This window comes from Heptranchias perlo, chromosome 12 (genome assembly GCF_035084215.1).
Source record: "Heptranchias perlo isolate sHepPer1 chromosome 12, sHepPer1.hap1, whole genome shotgun sequence".
Lineage (NCBI taxonomy): Eukaryota > Metazoa > Chordata > Chondrichthyes > Hexanchiformes > Hexanchidae > Heptranchias > Heptranchias perlo.
The window spans coordinates 68,496,637-68,509,571 of record NC_090336.1 but is presented as its reverse complement, the minus strand read 5'-3'; the positions used below and the strand labels follow the sequence as shown (position 1 = coordinate 68,509,571).

The following is a 12,935-nucleotide window of genomic DNA, read 5'->3' as shown; positions in this document are numbered from 1 at the left end:
CTACCTTTTACGATTGCAAGGGCAGGTTTTAAGAATCAAAACGTCCCTTCGCTCGCAACGTGCTGATGCTCTGAGAGATTAATTCCGCTCAAATATCGTACCGTATATCCGATGATACACTCTGGGAGAAAATACTGCAGCGATGCGGTGCCGGCGATGGTTGTTTGCATGTCGCCCTTCAAGGGAAATGTCCCGCCTCCAGTTGTTGCTGTAGCAATATATACACGCGCGTTGTCGTGGTAATATAGAACTGCAAGTTGCCGTTGTCGTGGTAGTTTCGAATCAGCACAAAGCAGGTGCACTCCCTGGAATGTCACACCTGCGTCCCAGAAAACAGGTCTCCTGGTCAAAGCAGTCCCGCCCCGCCCTGGGATTAACGTGACAATGGACAGGGCCCAGTCAGGGAGCAGCTTGAGAGACATCTTTCAATAGGCACTTCTGAAACATTAACGCCTTGTTTCTTTCGACAGTTTAACCAGCCTTTAACACGTCTTGTGTTTTTATTTCCCATTTCCAGCCCAGCCAGCCCAGCCAGCCGAGCCAGCATCTGCAGTATTTTCTTTTGATTGGTCTTGCCTGCTGTGGAATGAACGTTTAAACACGAGCTGCTGATTGTCAGCACCTCACCTCTTTCTCAATTGGCCGTTGCAATCTCACTCACTCGCTGTGAGACACGTCACGTCACGTCACTAGTTTTCTTTAAAGCGGTTTCCTTCCACGGCAGTGAGTTAGTGACTGAGACTGACTGACGGAGGTCCGTTGAGACACCACCTTCTCCCATCTGATCGGTGGCCGACTGGCAAATTTACCAATCTGTCAAGCAATCCTAGCAAGAAAGGAAAAAACGGCAACTTCTTTAAACTGATCCACTGTTGCAATTAGAAACGGTGGCAAAAATGTGGCCAGAGTGGGAGAGAACGGCAGTGCTTCTAGACTGCTTTAGACACAGTCAGCCAGAGACCAAAGAGGGAGGGAAAACAGGAGCGGAGATCTAATTCGCATCGAGCGCGTTATCGCTTCTCGGCCTTTTGGCTAAGATCAAGTGGTCAAGTGGGGGAAGGCAACCATTTGGAGCCTTCCTGCCATTGTATGCCGGGGGGATGCAGTCAGGGAGAAATCCCCTCGGGCAGAGTGTAGAGCTTTGGCTTGTAGAGCTTTGGCTTGATGTAATGTCACTGCAAGGAATCTGGAATGAATCTGTAAGGCAATAAGGCACCCCAGAGTGTCAGAAAAAAAAAAGTTTCTGTTCTTATCAGTTTAATATCTGATATGTCCCCTATCTGGGGACCAAATATTAAATTGATTTTTGGAACAGGGAGATGGAACAAGAGCTTGCTCCGTCCACTCCACGCATCGACCCAGTATTACAGTGTCTCTGGCAACGGTGCACCTCCCTGTGGGGAGATATTCAAAATGCTGAACGGATTTTTGGAGCCTGTATTATTACTCAGAATGCTGAGATATTGCAACTGTGGTTTTCTTGTTTACTCCTGGGATGGATGAGTGCCACTCCCTTTCTTCCTTTTCCCTCTTGCAGTTTTACCTTGGAGGGAAAGACGTCAGTCTCAGGTCACTTTTCAGGAAGCTGCAAGCCTGTGTATTGGGACGTGCCACCTTCCACAGACTTGGTCTCCTGACCTGAAACATTTAACTCCAGTTGTTGTGTGAAAAATTACTGCAGTTTTAAACTGGCAGTTCCAGAATTAATTGTTTCCAAGTCAGACATTTCCCGAAACAGAGAGCGCGAGAGAGACACAATGTTAACGTTTAAACTGCCACAAGCGAGAGGCGAAATAACTTCACGTTGCTGACTTTAAAAATGCGAGCAGACAGTGCGTGTGTGTTTGGAGGGAGTGCACTGTGAATGGCCACATTGGAAGCTGTGAGATCAAACTGTGCTGCTAACTGAGTGTTAAGGTGAGTAAAAGGCACTGGTTTGGGTGGAGCATTGCGCTCAGGATGGGAGATTTTCTTGAACGGTGCCAATTAATCTGCACCAGAAAATCATCCCCTGACCGGGATTCGAACCCGGGTCTCAACGAGTTTTAAATGTTGCGTCCTAACCACTGGACCACCAGGGGAGTTGCCCTCAATCCCCTGCAAACATATACAGAAGGCTGAACACATGGCTCCCTACAGTAGCAGCAGTGTCACCAGCAGAGGGCTTGACTTGCCATTTCCACTTTGACACTCAGTCTTTTCACACTCAGTCAAATGGCAAACGTCTATTCAGGAGGTTATCGCTTCTCGGCTTCGGGACCGAATATTAAATTGAATTTTGCAACAGGGAGATGGAATAGGGGCTTGGCTCCGTCCACTCCACGCATCGACCCAGTATTGCAGTGTCTCTGGCAACGGTGCACCTCCCTGTGGGGAGATATTCAAAAGGAAAAACAGCTCTTTCCCAGCGTCTCTGTCCGTGTGTACGTATTATGACTGAGAATAAAGCTGATATATTGCACTTACTTTCTCAGCTCAGTGCTATTCTTTTCTTCTCCTGGGCTGAGTGCCGCTCGTTCGCTCGCTCGCTCGCACGCAGGCAGCGATTATAATTCAAACTGCAAAATAACTTAACTTTAAACAAGCAGGGTCTGAGTACAAATGAAAACTGCGCTCCTGGACTGGACGGACTGTCTGTTTGTCTCGGTGAGGAAAAGGCAGTGGTGGTGAGGGTGGAGCATTGCGCTCAGGAGGGGAGACTTTCTTTGAGTGGTGCCAATTAATCTGCACCAGAAAATCATCCCCCCGACCGGGATTGGAACCCGGGTCTCAACGATTTAAAAGGTTGCGTCCTCGACCACTGGGCCACCTGGGAACCGCCTGAGGAACCTGTCCGAGAGGCTGAGGACACGCACGCCTGCTCCACGAGCAGCAGCGACCAGCAGGGGGCCGACCGGCTGATCCTTCCCTTTCACAGGCAGGCTTCTGGCCCTCGATAAAACGACAAAGGTGTTCAGAAGGAAGGCCTGGGGGGAGGGAGGGAGGGAGGGACGGCCATTGGAAATCAGCACAAAGCAGGTCCCCTGGAATCTCACACCTCCGACCCAGGAAACAGGTCTCCTGGTCAAAGCAGTCCAGCCATTAACGTGACAATGGACAGGGCCCCGGCAGCTTGAGACACATCTTTCTTTCGATATGCAAGTTCTTTTTAAAAAGGTTTCCTTCCACAGCAGCTCTGAGTGAGAGACTGACTGACATACGTACACACACACACACACACACACACACACAACACCGTCACCCATCCGATTGGTGGACCGCGGGGTCGACAATCTAACTTTTCGTTTCGATGCAGGGGAGAGCGCGAACGCAGTCCCCCACTACCACAAATTTTGCAGTCGAGTATCCCGCATTTGGGGACATCGCAGGCGTCAGCGCACACCCCAAGTGCAATGGGCTAGCCTCGTCCTGGGAGATCCGCCTTCGGGATCACAGATTCTCCCCTGCCAGGTAAGTATGCCTTGTGTCGCCACACACTGCCACTAGACAGCATTCGCTACCTTTTACGATTGCAAGGGCAGGTTTTAAGAATCAAAACGTCCCTTCGCTCGCAACGTGCTGATGCTCTGAGAGATTAATTCCGCTCAAATATCGTACCGTATATCCGATGATACACTCTGGGAGAAAATACTGCAGCGATGCGGTGCCGGCGATGGTTGTTTGCATGTCGCCCTTCAAGGGAAATGTCCCGCCTCCAGTTGTTGCTGTAGCAATATATACACGCGCGTTGTCGTGGTAATATAGAACTGCAAGTTGCCGTTGTCGTGGTCGTTTCGAATCAGCACAAAGCAGGTGCACTCCCTGGAATGTCACACCTGCGTCCCAGAAAACAGGTCTCCTGGTCAAAGCAGTCCCGCCCCGCCCTGGGATTAACGTGACAATGGACAGGGCCCAGTCAGGGAGCAGCTTGAGAGACATCTTTCAATAGGCACTTCTGAAACATTAACGCCTTGTTTCTTTCGACAGTTTAACCAGCCTTTAACACGTCTTGTGTTTTTATTTCCCATTTCCAGCCCAGCCAGCCCAGCCAGCCGAGCCAGCATCTGCAGTATTTTCTTTTGATTGGTCTTGCCTGCTGTGGAATGAACGTTTAAACACGAGCTGCTGATTGTCAGCACCTCACCTCTTTCTCAATTGGCCGTTGCAATCTCACTCACTCGCTGTGAGACACGTCACGTCACGTCACTAGTTTTCTTTAAAGCGGTTTCCTTCCACGGCAGTGAGTTAGTGACTGAGACTGACTGACGGAGGTCCGTTGAGACACCACCTTCTCCCATCTGATCGGTGGCCGACTGGCAAATTTACCAATCTGTCAAGCAATCCTAGCAAGAAAGGAAAAAACGGCAACTTCTTTAAACTGATCCACTGTTGCAATTAGAAACGGTGGCAAAAATGTGGCCAGAGTGGGAGAGAACGGCAGTGCTTCTAGACTGCTTTAGACACAGTCAGCCAGAGACCAAAGAGGGAGGGAAAACAGGAGCGGAGATCTAATTCGCATCGAGCGCGTTATCGCTTCTCGGCCTTTTGGCTAAGATCAAGTGGTCAAGTGGGGGAAGGCAACCATTTGGAGCCTTCCTGCCATTGTATGCCGGGGGGATGCAGTCAGGGAGAAATCCCCTCGGGCAGAGTGTAGAGCTTTGGCTTGTAGAGCTTTGGCTTGATGTAATGTCACTGCAAGGAATCTGGAATGAATCTGTAAGGCAATAAGGCACCCCAGAGTGTCAGAAAAAAAAAAGTTTCTGTTCTTATCAGTTTAATATCTGATATGTCCCCTATCTGGGGACCAAATATTAAATTGATTTTTGGAACAGGGAGATGGAACAAGAGCTTGCTCCGTCCACTCCACGCATCGACCCAGTATTACAGTGTCTCTGGCAACGGTGCACCTCCCTGTGGGGAGATATTCAAAATGCTGAACGGATTTTTGGAGCCTGTATTATTACTCAGAATGCTGAGATATTGCAACTGTGGTTTTCTTGTTTACTCCTGGGATGGATGAGTGCCACTCCCTTTCTTCCTTTTCCCTCTTGCAGTTTTACCTTGGAGGGAAAGACGTCAGTCTCAGGTCACTTTTCAGGAAGCTGCAAGCCTGTGTATTGGGACGTGCCACCTTCCACAGACTTGGTCTCCTGACCTGAAACATTTAACTCCAGTTGTTGTGTGAAAAATTACTGCAGTTTTAAACTGGCAGTTCCAGAATTAATTGTTTCCAAGTCAGACATTTCCCGAAACAGAGAGCGCGAGAGAGACACAATGTTAACGTTTAAACTGCCACAAGCGAGAGGCGAAATAACTTCACGTTGCTGACTTTAAAAATGCGAGCAGACAGTGCGTGTGTGTTTGGAGGGAGTGCACTGTGAATGGCCACATTGGAAGCTGTGAGATCAAACTGTGCTGCTAACTGAGTGTTAAGGTGAGTAAAAGGCACTGGTTTGGGTGGAGCATTGCGCTCAGGATGGGAGATTTTCTTGAACGGTGCCAATTAATCTGCACCAGAAAATCATCCCCTGACCGGGATTCGAACCCGGGTCTCAACGACTTTCAAATGTTGCGTCCTAACCACTGGACCACCAGGGGAGTTGCCCTCAGTCCCCTGCAAACATATACAGAAGGCTGAACACATGGCTCCCTACAGTAGCAGCAGTGTCACCAGCAGAGGGCTTGACTTGCCATTTCCACTTTGACACTCAGTCTTTTCACACTCAGTCAAATGGCAAACGTCTATTCAGGAGGTTATCGCTTCTCGGCTTCGGGACCGAATATTAAATTGAATTTTGCAACAGGGAGATGGAATAGGGGCTTGGCTCCGTCCACTCCACGCATCGACCCAGTATTGCAGTGTCTCTGGCAACGGTGCACCTCCCTGTGGGGAGATATTCAAAAGGAAAAACAGCTCTTTCCCAGCGTCTCTGTCCGTGTGTACGTATTATGACTGAGAATAAAGCTGATATATTGCACTTACTTTCTCAGCTCAGTGGTATTCTTTTCTTCTCCTGGGCTGAGTGCCGCTCGTTCGCTCGCTCGCTCGCACGCAGGCAGCGATTATAATTCAAACTGCAAAATAACTTAACTTTAAACAAGCAGGGTCTGAGTACAAATGAAAACTGCGCTCCTGGACTGGACGGACTGTCTGTTTGTCTCGGTGAGGAAAAGGCAGTGGTGGTGAGGGTGGAGCATTGCGCTCAGGAGGGGAGACTTTCTTTGAGTGGTGCCAATTAATCTGCACCAGAAAATCATCCCCCCGACCGGGATTGGAACCCGGGTCTCAACGATTTAAAAGGTTGCGTCCTCGACCACTGGGCCACCTGGGAACCGCCTGAGGAACCTGTCCGAGAGGCTGAGGACACGCACGCCTGCTCCACGAGCAGCAGCGACCAGCAGGGGGCCGACCGGCTGATCCTTCCCTTTCACAGGCAGGCTTCTGGCCCTCGATAAAACGACAAAGGTGTTCAGAAGGAAGGCCTGGGGGGAGGGAGGGAGGGACGGCCATTGGAAATCAGCACAAAGCAGGTCCCCTGGAATCTCACACCTCCGACCCAGGAAACAGGTCTCCTGGTCAAAGCAGTCCAGCCATTAACGTGACAATGGACAGGGCCCCGGCAGCTTGAGACACATCTTTCTTTCGATATGCAAGTTCTTTTTAAAAAGGTTTCCTTCCACAGCAGCTCTGAGTGAGAGACTGACTGACATACGTACACACACACACACACACACACACACACAACACCGTCACCCATCCGATTGGTGGACCGCGGGGTCGACAATCTAACTTTTCGTTTCGATGCAGGGGAGAGCGCGAACGCAGTCCCCCACTACCACAAATTTTGCAGTCGAGTATCCCGCATTTGGGGACATCGCAGGCGTCAGCGCACACCCCAAGTGCAATGGGCTAGCCTCGTCCTGGGAGATCCGCCTTCGGGATCACAGATTCTCCCCTGCCAGGTAAGTATGCCTTGTGTCGCCACACACTGCCACTAGACAGCATTCGCTACCTTTTACGATTGCAAGGGCAGGTTTTAAGAATCAAAACGTCCCTTCGCTCGCAACGTGCTGATGCTCTGAGAGATTAATTCCGCTCAAATATCGTACCGTATATCCGATGATACACTCTGGGAGAAAATACTGCAGCGATGCGGTGCCGGCGATGGTTGTTTGCATGTCGCCCTTCAAGGGAAATGTCCCGCCTCCAGTTGTTGCTGTAGCAATATATACACGCGCGTTGTCGTGGTAATATAGAACTGCAAGTTGCCGTTGTCGTGGTCGTTTCGAATCAGCACAAAGCAGGTGCACTCCCTGGAATGTCACACCTGCGTCCCAGAAAACAGGTCTCCTGGTCAAAGCAGTCCCGCCCCGCCCTGGGATTAACGTGACAATGGACAGGGCCCAGTCAGGGAGCAGCTTGAGAGACATCTTTCAATAGGCACTTCTGAAACATTAACGCCTTGTTTCTTTCGACAGTTTAACCAGCCTTTAACACGTCTTGTGTTTTTATTTCCCATTTCCAGCCCAGCCAGCCCAGCCAGCCGAGCCAGCATCTGCAGTATTTTCTTTTGATTGGTCTTGCCTGCTGTGGAATGAACGTTTAAACACGAGCTGCTGATTGTCAGCACCTCACCTCTTTCTCAATTGGCCGTTGCAATCTCACTCACTCGCTGTGAGACACGTCACGTCACGTCACTAGTTTTCTTTAAAGCGGTTTCCTTCCACGGCAGTGAGTTAGTGACTGAGACTGACTGACGGAGGTCCGTTGAGACACCACCTTCTCCCATCTGATCGGTGGCCGACTGGCAAATTTACCAATCTGTCAAGCAATCCTAGCAAGAAAGGAAAAAACGGCAACTTCTTTAAACTGATCCACTGTTGCAATTAGAAACGGTGGCAAAAATGTGGCCAGAGTGGGAGAGAACGGCAGTGCTTCTAGACTGCTTTAGACACAGTCAGCCAGAGACCAAAGAGGGAGGGAAAACAGGAGCGGAGATCTAATTCGCATCGAGCGCGTTATCGCTTCTCGGCCTTTTGGCTAAGATCAAGTGGTCAAGTGGGGGAAGGCAACCATTTGGAGCCTTCCTGCCATTGTATGCCGGGGGGATGCAGTCAGGGAGAAATCCCCTCGGGCAGAGTGTAGAGCTTTGGCTTGTAGAGCTTTGGCTTGATGTAATGTCACTGCAAGGAATCTGGAATGAATCTGTAAGGCAATAAGGCACCCCAGAGTGTCAGAAAAAAAAAAAGTTTCTGTTCTTATCAGTTTAATATCTGATATGTCCCCTATCTGGGGACCAAATATTAAATTGATTTTTGGAACAGGGAGATGGAACAAGAGCTTGCTCCATCCACTCCACGCATCGACCCAGTATTACAGTGTCTCTGGCAACGGTGCACCTCCCTGTGGGGAGATATTCAAAATGCTGAACGGATTTTTGGAGCCTGTATTATTACTCAGAATGCTGAGATATTGCAACTGTGGTTTTCTTGTTTACTCCTGGGATGGATGAGTGCCACTCCCTTTCTTCCTTTTCCCTCTTGCAGTTTTACCTTGGAGGGAAAGACGTCAGTCTCAGGTCACTTTTCAGGAAGCTGCAAGCCTGTGTATTGGGACGTGCCACCTTCCACAGACTTGGTCTCCTGACCTGAAACATTTAACTCCAGTTGTTGTGGGAAAAATTACTGCAGTTTTAAACTGGCAGTTCCAGAATTAATTGTTTCCAAGTCAGACATTTCCCGAAACAGAGAGCGCGAGAGAGACACAATGTTAACGTTTAAACTGCCACAAGCGAGAGGCGAAATAACTTCACGTTGCTGACTTTAAAAATGCGAGCAGACAGTGCGTGTGTGTTTGGAGGGAGTGCACTGTGAATGGCCACATTGGAAGCTGTGAGATCAAACTGTGCTGCTAACTGAGTGTTAAGGTGAGTAAAAGGCACTGGTTTGGGTGGAGCATTGCGCTCAGGATGGGAGATTTTCTTGAACGGTGCCAATTAATCTGCACCAGAAAATCATCCCCTGACCGGGATTCGAACCCGGGTCTCAACGAGTTTTAAATGTTGCGTCCTAACCACTGGACCACCAGGGGAGTTGCCCTCAATCCCCTGCAAACATATACAGAAGGCTGAACACATGGCTCCCTACAGTAGCAGCAGTGTCACCAGCAGAGGGCTTGACTTGCCATTTCCACTTTGACACTCAGTCTTTTCACACTCAGTCAAATGGCAAACGTCTATTCAGGAGGTTATCGCTTCTCGGCTTCGGGACCGAATATTAAATTGAATTTTGCAACAGGGAGATGGAATAGGGGCTTGGCTCCGTCCACTCCACGCATCGACCCAGTATTGCAGTGTCTCTGGCAACGGTGCACCTCCCTGTGGGGAGATATTCAAAAGGAAAAACAGCTCTTTCCCAGCGTCTCTGTCCGTGTGTACGTATTATGACTGAGAATAAAGCTGATATATTGCACTTACTTTCTCAGCTCAGTGGTATTCTTTTCTTCTCCTGGGCTGAGTGCCGCTCGTTCGCTCGCTCGCTCGCACGCAGGCAGCGATTATAATTCAAACTGCAAAATAACTTAACTTTAAACAAGCAGGGTCTGAGTACAAATGAAAACTGCGCTCCTGGACTGGACGGACTGTCTGTTTGTCTCGGTGAGGAAAAGGCAGTGGTGGTGAGGGTGGAGCATTGCGCTCAGGAGGGGAGACTTTCTTTGAGTGGTGCCAATTAATCTGCACCAGAAAATCATCCCCCCGACCGGGATTGGAACCCGGGTCTCAACGATTTAAAAGGTTGCGTCCTCGACCACTGGGCCACCTGGGAACCGCCTGAGGAACCTGTCCGAGAGGCTGAGGACACGCACGCCTGCTCCACGAGCAGCAGCGACCAGCAGGGGGCCGACCGGCTGATCCTTCCCTTTCACAGGCAGGCTTCTGGCCCTCGATAAAACGACAAAGGTGTTCAGAAGGAAGGCCTGGGGGGAGGGAGGGAGGGACGGCCATTGGAAATCAGCACAAAGCAGGTCCCCTGGAATCTCACACCTCCGACCCAGGAAACAGGTCTCCTGGTCAAAGCAGTCCAGCCATTAACGTGACAATGGACAGGGCCCCGGCAGCTTGAGACACATCTTTCTTTCGATATGCAAGTTCTTTTTAAAAAGGTTTCCTTCCACAGCAGCTCTGAGTGAGAGACTGACTGACATACGTACACACACACACACACACACACACACACAACACCGTCACCCATCCGATTGGTGGACCGCGGGGTCGACAATCTAACTTTTCGTTTCGATGCAGGGGAGAGCGCGAACGCAGTCCCCCACTACCACAAATTTTGCAGTCGAGTATCCCGCATTTGGGGACATCGCAGGCGTCAGCGCACACCCCAAGTGCAATGGGCTAGCCTCGTCCTGGGAGATCCGCCTTCGGGATCACAGATTCTCCCCTGCCAGGTAAGTATGCCTTGTGTCGCCACACACTGCCACTAGACAGCATTCGCTACCTTTTACGATTGCAAGGGCAGGTTTTAAGAATCAAAACGTCCCTTCGCTCGCAACGTGCTGATGCTCTGAGAGATTAATTCCGCTCAAATATCGTACCGTATATCCGATGATACACTCTGGGAGAAAATACTGCAGCGATGCGGTGCCGGCGATGGTTGTTTGCATGTCGCCCTTCAAGGGAAATGTCCCGCCTCCAGTTGTTGCTGTAGCAATATATACACGCGCGTTGTCGTGGTAATATAGAACTGCAAGTTGCCGTTGTCGTGGTCGTTTCGAATCAGCACAAAGCAGGTGCACTCCCTGGAATGTCACACCTGCGTCCCAGAAAACAGGTCTCCTGGTCAAAGCAGTCCCGCCCCGCCCTGGGATTAACGTGACAATGGACAGGGCCCAGTCAGGGAGCAGCTTGAGAGACATCTTTCAATAGGCACTTCTGAAACATTAACGCCTTGTTTCTTTCGACAGTTTAACCAGCCTTTAACACGTCTTGTGTTTTTATTTCCCATTTCCAGCCCAGCCAGCCCAGCCAGCCGAGCCAGCATCTGCAGTATTTTCTTTTGATTGGTCTTGCCTGCTGTGGAATGAACGTTTAAACACGAGCTGCTGATTGTCAGCACCTCACCTCTTTCTCAATTGGCCGTTGCAATCTCACTCACTCGCTGTGAGACACGTCACGTCACGTCACTAGTTTTCTTTAAAGCGGTTTCCTTCCACGGCAGTGAGTTAGTGACTGAGACTGACTGACGGAGGTCCGTTGAGACACCACCTTCTCCCATCTGATCGGTGGCCGACTGGCAAATTTACCAATCTGTCAAGCAATCCTAGCAAGAAAGGAAAAAACGGCAACTTCTTTAAACTGATCCACTGTTGCAATTAGAAACGGTGGCAAAAATGTGGCCAGAGTGGGAGAGAACGGCAGTGCTTCTAGACTGCTTTAGACACAGTCAGCCAGAGACCAAAGAGGGAGGGAAAACAGGAGCGGAGATCTAATTCGCATCGAGCGCGTTATCGCTTCTCGGCCTTTTGGCTAAGATCAAGTGGTCAAGTGGGGGAAGGCAACCATTTGGAGCCTTCCTGCCATTGTATGCCGGGGGGATGCAGTCAGGGAGAAATCCCCTCGGGCAGAGTGTAGAGCTTTGGCTTGTAGAGCTTTGGCTTGATGTAATGTCACTGCAAGGAATCTGGAATGAATCTGTAAGGCAATAAGGCACCCCAGAGTGTCAGAAAAAAAAAAAGTTTCTGTTCTTATCAGTTTAATATCTGATATGTCCCCTATCTGGGGACCAAATATTAAATTGATTTTTGGAACAGGGAGATGGAACAAGAGCTTGCTCCATCCACTCCACGCATCGACCCAGTATTACAGTGTCTCTGGCAACGGTGCACCTCCCTGTGGGGAGATATTCAAAATGCTGAACGGATTTTTGGAGCCTGTATTATTACTCAGAATGCTGAGATATTGCAACTGTGGTTTTCTTGTTTACTCCTGGGATGGATGAGTGCCACTCCCTTTCTTCCTTTTCCCTCTTGCAGTTTTACCTTGGAGGGAAAGACGTCAGTCTCAGGTCACTTTTCAGGAAGCTGCAAGCCTGTGTATTGGGACGTGCCACCTTCCACAGACTTGGTCTCCTGACCTGAAACATTTAACTCCAGTTGTTGTGTGAAATATTACTGCAGTTTTAAACTGGCAGTTCCAGAATTAATTGTTTCCAAGTCAGACATTTCCCGAAACAGAGAGCGCGAGAGAGACACAATGTTAACGTTTAAACTGCCACAAGCGAGAGGCGAAATAACTTCACGTTGCTGACTTTAAAAATGCGAGCAGACAGTGCGTGTGTGTTTGGAGGGAGTGCACTGTGAATGGCCACATTGGAAGCTGTGAGATCAAACTGTGCTGCTAACTGAGTGTTAAGGTGAGTAAAAGGCACTGGTTTGGGTGGAGCATTGCGCTCAGGATGGGAGATTTTCTTGAACGGTGCCAATTAATCTGCACCAGAAAATCATCCCCTGACCGGGATTCGAACCCGGGTCTCAACGAGTTTTAAATGTTGCGTCCTAACCACTGGACCACCAGGGGAGTTGCCCTCAATCCCCTGCAAACATATACAGAAGGCTGAACACATGGCTCCCTACAGTAGCAGCAGTGTCACCAGCAGAGGGCTTGAGTTGCCATTTCCACTTTGACACTCAGTCTTTTCACACTCAGTCAAATGGCAAACGTCTATTCAGGAGGTTATCGCTTCTCGGCTTCGGGACCGAATATTAAATTGAATTTTGCAACAGGGAGATGGAATAGGGGCTTGGCTCCGTCCACTCCACGCATCGACCCAGTATTGCAGTGTCTCTGGCAACGGTGCACCTCCCTGTGGGGAGATATTCAAAAGGAAAAACAGCTCTTTCCCAGCGTCTCTGTCCGTGTGTACGTATTATGACTGAGAATAAAGCTGAT

General features: G+C 49.7%; 6 non-coding genes and 6 pseudogenes across 6 annotated transcripts; 8 read left to right on the top strand and 4 right to left on the bottom strand.

Moving 5' to 3' along the window:
• Positions 1–1,190: 1,190 nt before the first annotated feature.
• On the top strand, positions 1,191–1,395 carry LOC137328659 (U2 spliceosomal RNA; annotated as a pseudogene).
• Positions 1,396–2,239: 844 nt separating this feature from the next.
• On the top strand, positions 2,240–2,368 carry LOC137330515 (U2 spliceosomal RNA; annotated as a pseudogene).
• A 924-nt stretch (positions 2,369–3,292) lies between these two features.
• LOC137329362 (U1 spliceosomal RNA) lies at positions 3,293–3,458 on the bottom strand. The gene has a single exon (XR_010964923.1). It is a non-coding gene; the product is annotated as a U1 spliceosomal RNA (small nuclear RNA).
• Positions 3,459–4,686: 1,228 nt separating this feature from the next.
• LOC137328658 (U2 spliceosomal RNA) lies at positions 4,687–4,891 on the top strand (annotated as a pseudogene).
• Positions 4,892–5,503: 612 nt separating this feature from the next.
• Positions 5,504–5,577, bottom strand: trnas-uga (transfer RNA serine (anticodon UGA)). Its single transcript has one exon. It is a non-coding gene; the product is annotated as a tRNA-Ser (tRNA).
• A 158-nt stretch (positions 5,578–5,735) lies between these two features.
• LOC137330514 (U2 spliceosomal RNA) lies at positions 5,736–5,864 on the top strand (annotated as a pseudogene).
• Positions 5,865–6,784: 920 nt separating this feature from the next.
• On the bottom strand, positions 6,785–6,950 carry LOC137329350 (U1 spliceosomal RNA). Its single transcript, XR_010964920.1, has one exon. It is a non-coding gene; the product is annotated as a U1 spliceosomal RNA (small nuclear RNA).
• Positions 6,951–8,183: 1,233 nt separating this feature from the next.
• Positions 8,184–8,384, top strand: LOC137328740 (U2 spliceosomal RNA). The gene has a single exon (XR_010964834.1). It is a non-coding gene; the product is annotated as a U2 spliceosomal RNA (small nuclear RNA).
• Positions 8,385–9,228: 844 nt separating this feature from the next.
• LOC137330512 (U2 spliceosomal RNA) lies at positions 9,229–9,357 on the top strand (annotated as a pseudogene).
• Positions 9,358–10,277: 920 nt separating this feature from the next.
• On the bottom strand, positions 10,278–10,443 carry LOC137329339 (U1 spliceosomal RNA). Its single transcript, XR_010964919.1, has one exon. It is a non-coding gene; the product is annotated as a U1 spliceosomal RNA (small nuclear RNA).
• A 1,233-nt stretch (positions 10,444–11,676) lies between these two features.
• On the top strand, positions 11,677–11,877 carry LOC137328739 (U2 spliceosomal RNA). The gene has a single exon (XR_010964833.1). It is a non-coding gene; the product is annotated as a U2 spliceosomal RNA (small nuclear RNA).
• An 844-nt stretch (positions 11,878–12,721) lies between these two features.
• Positions 12,722–12,850, top strand: LOC137330511 (U2 spliceosomal RNA; annotated as a pseudogene).
• Positions 12,851–12,935: the final 85 nt, after the last annotated feature.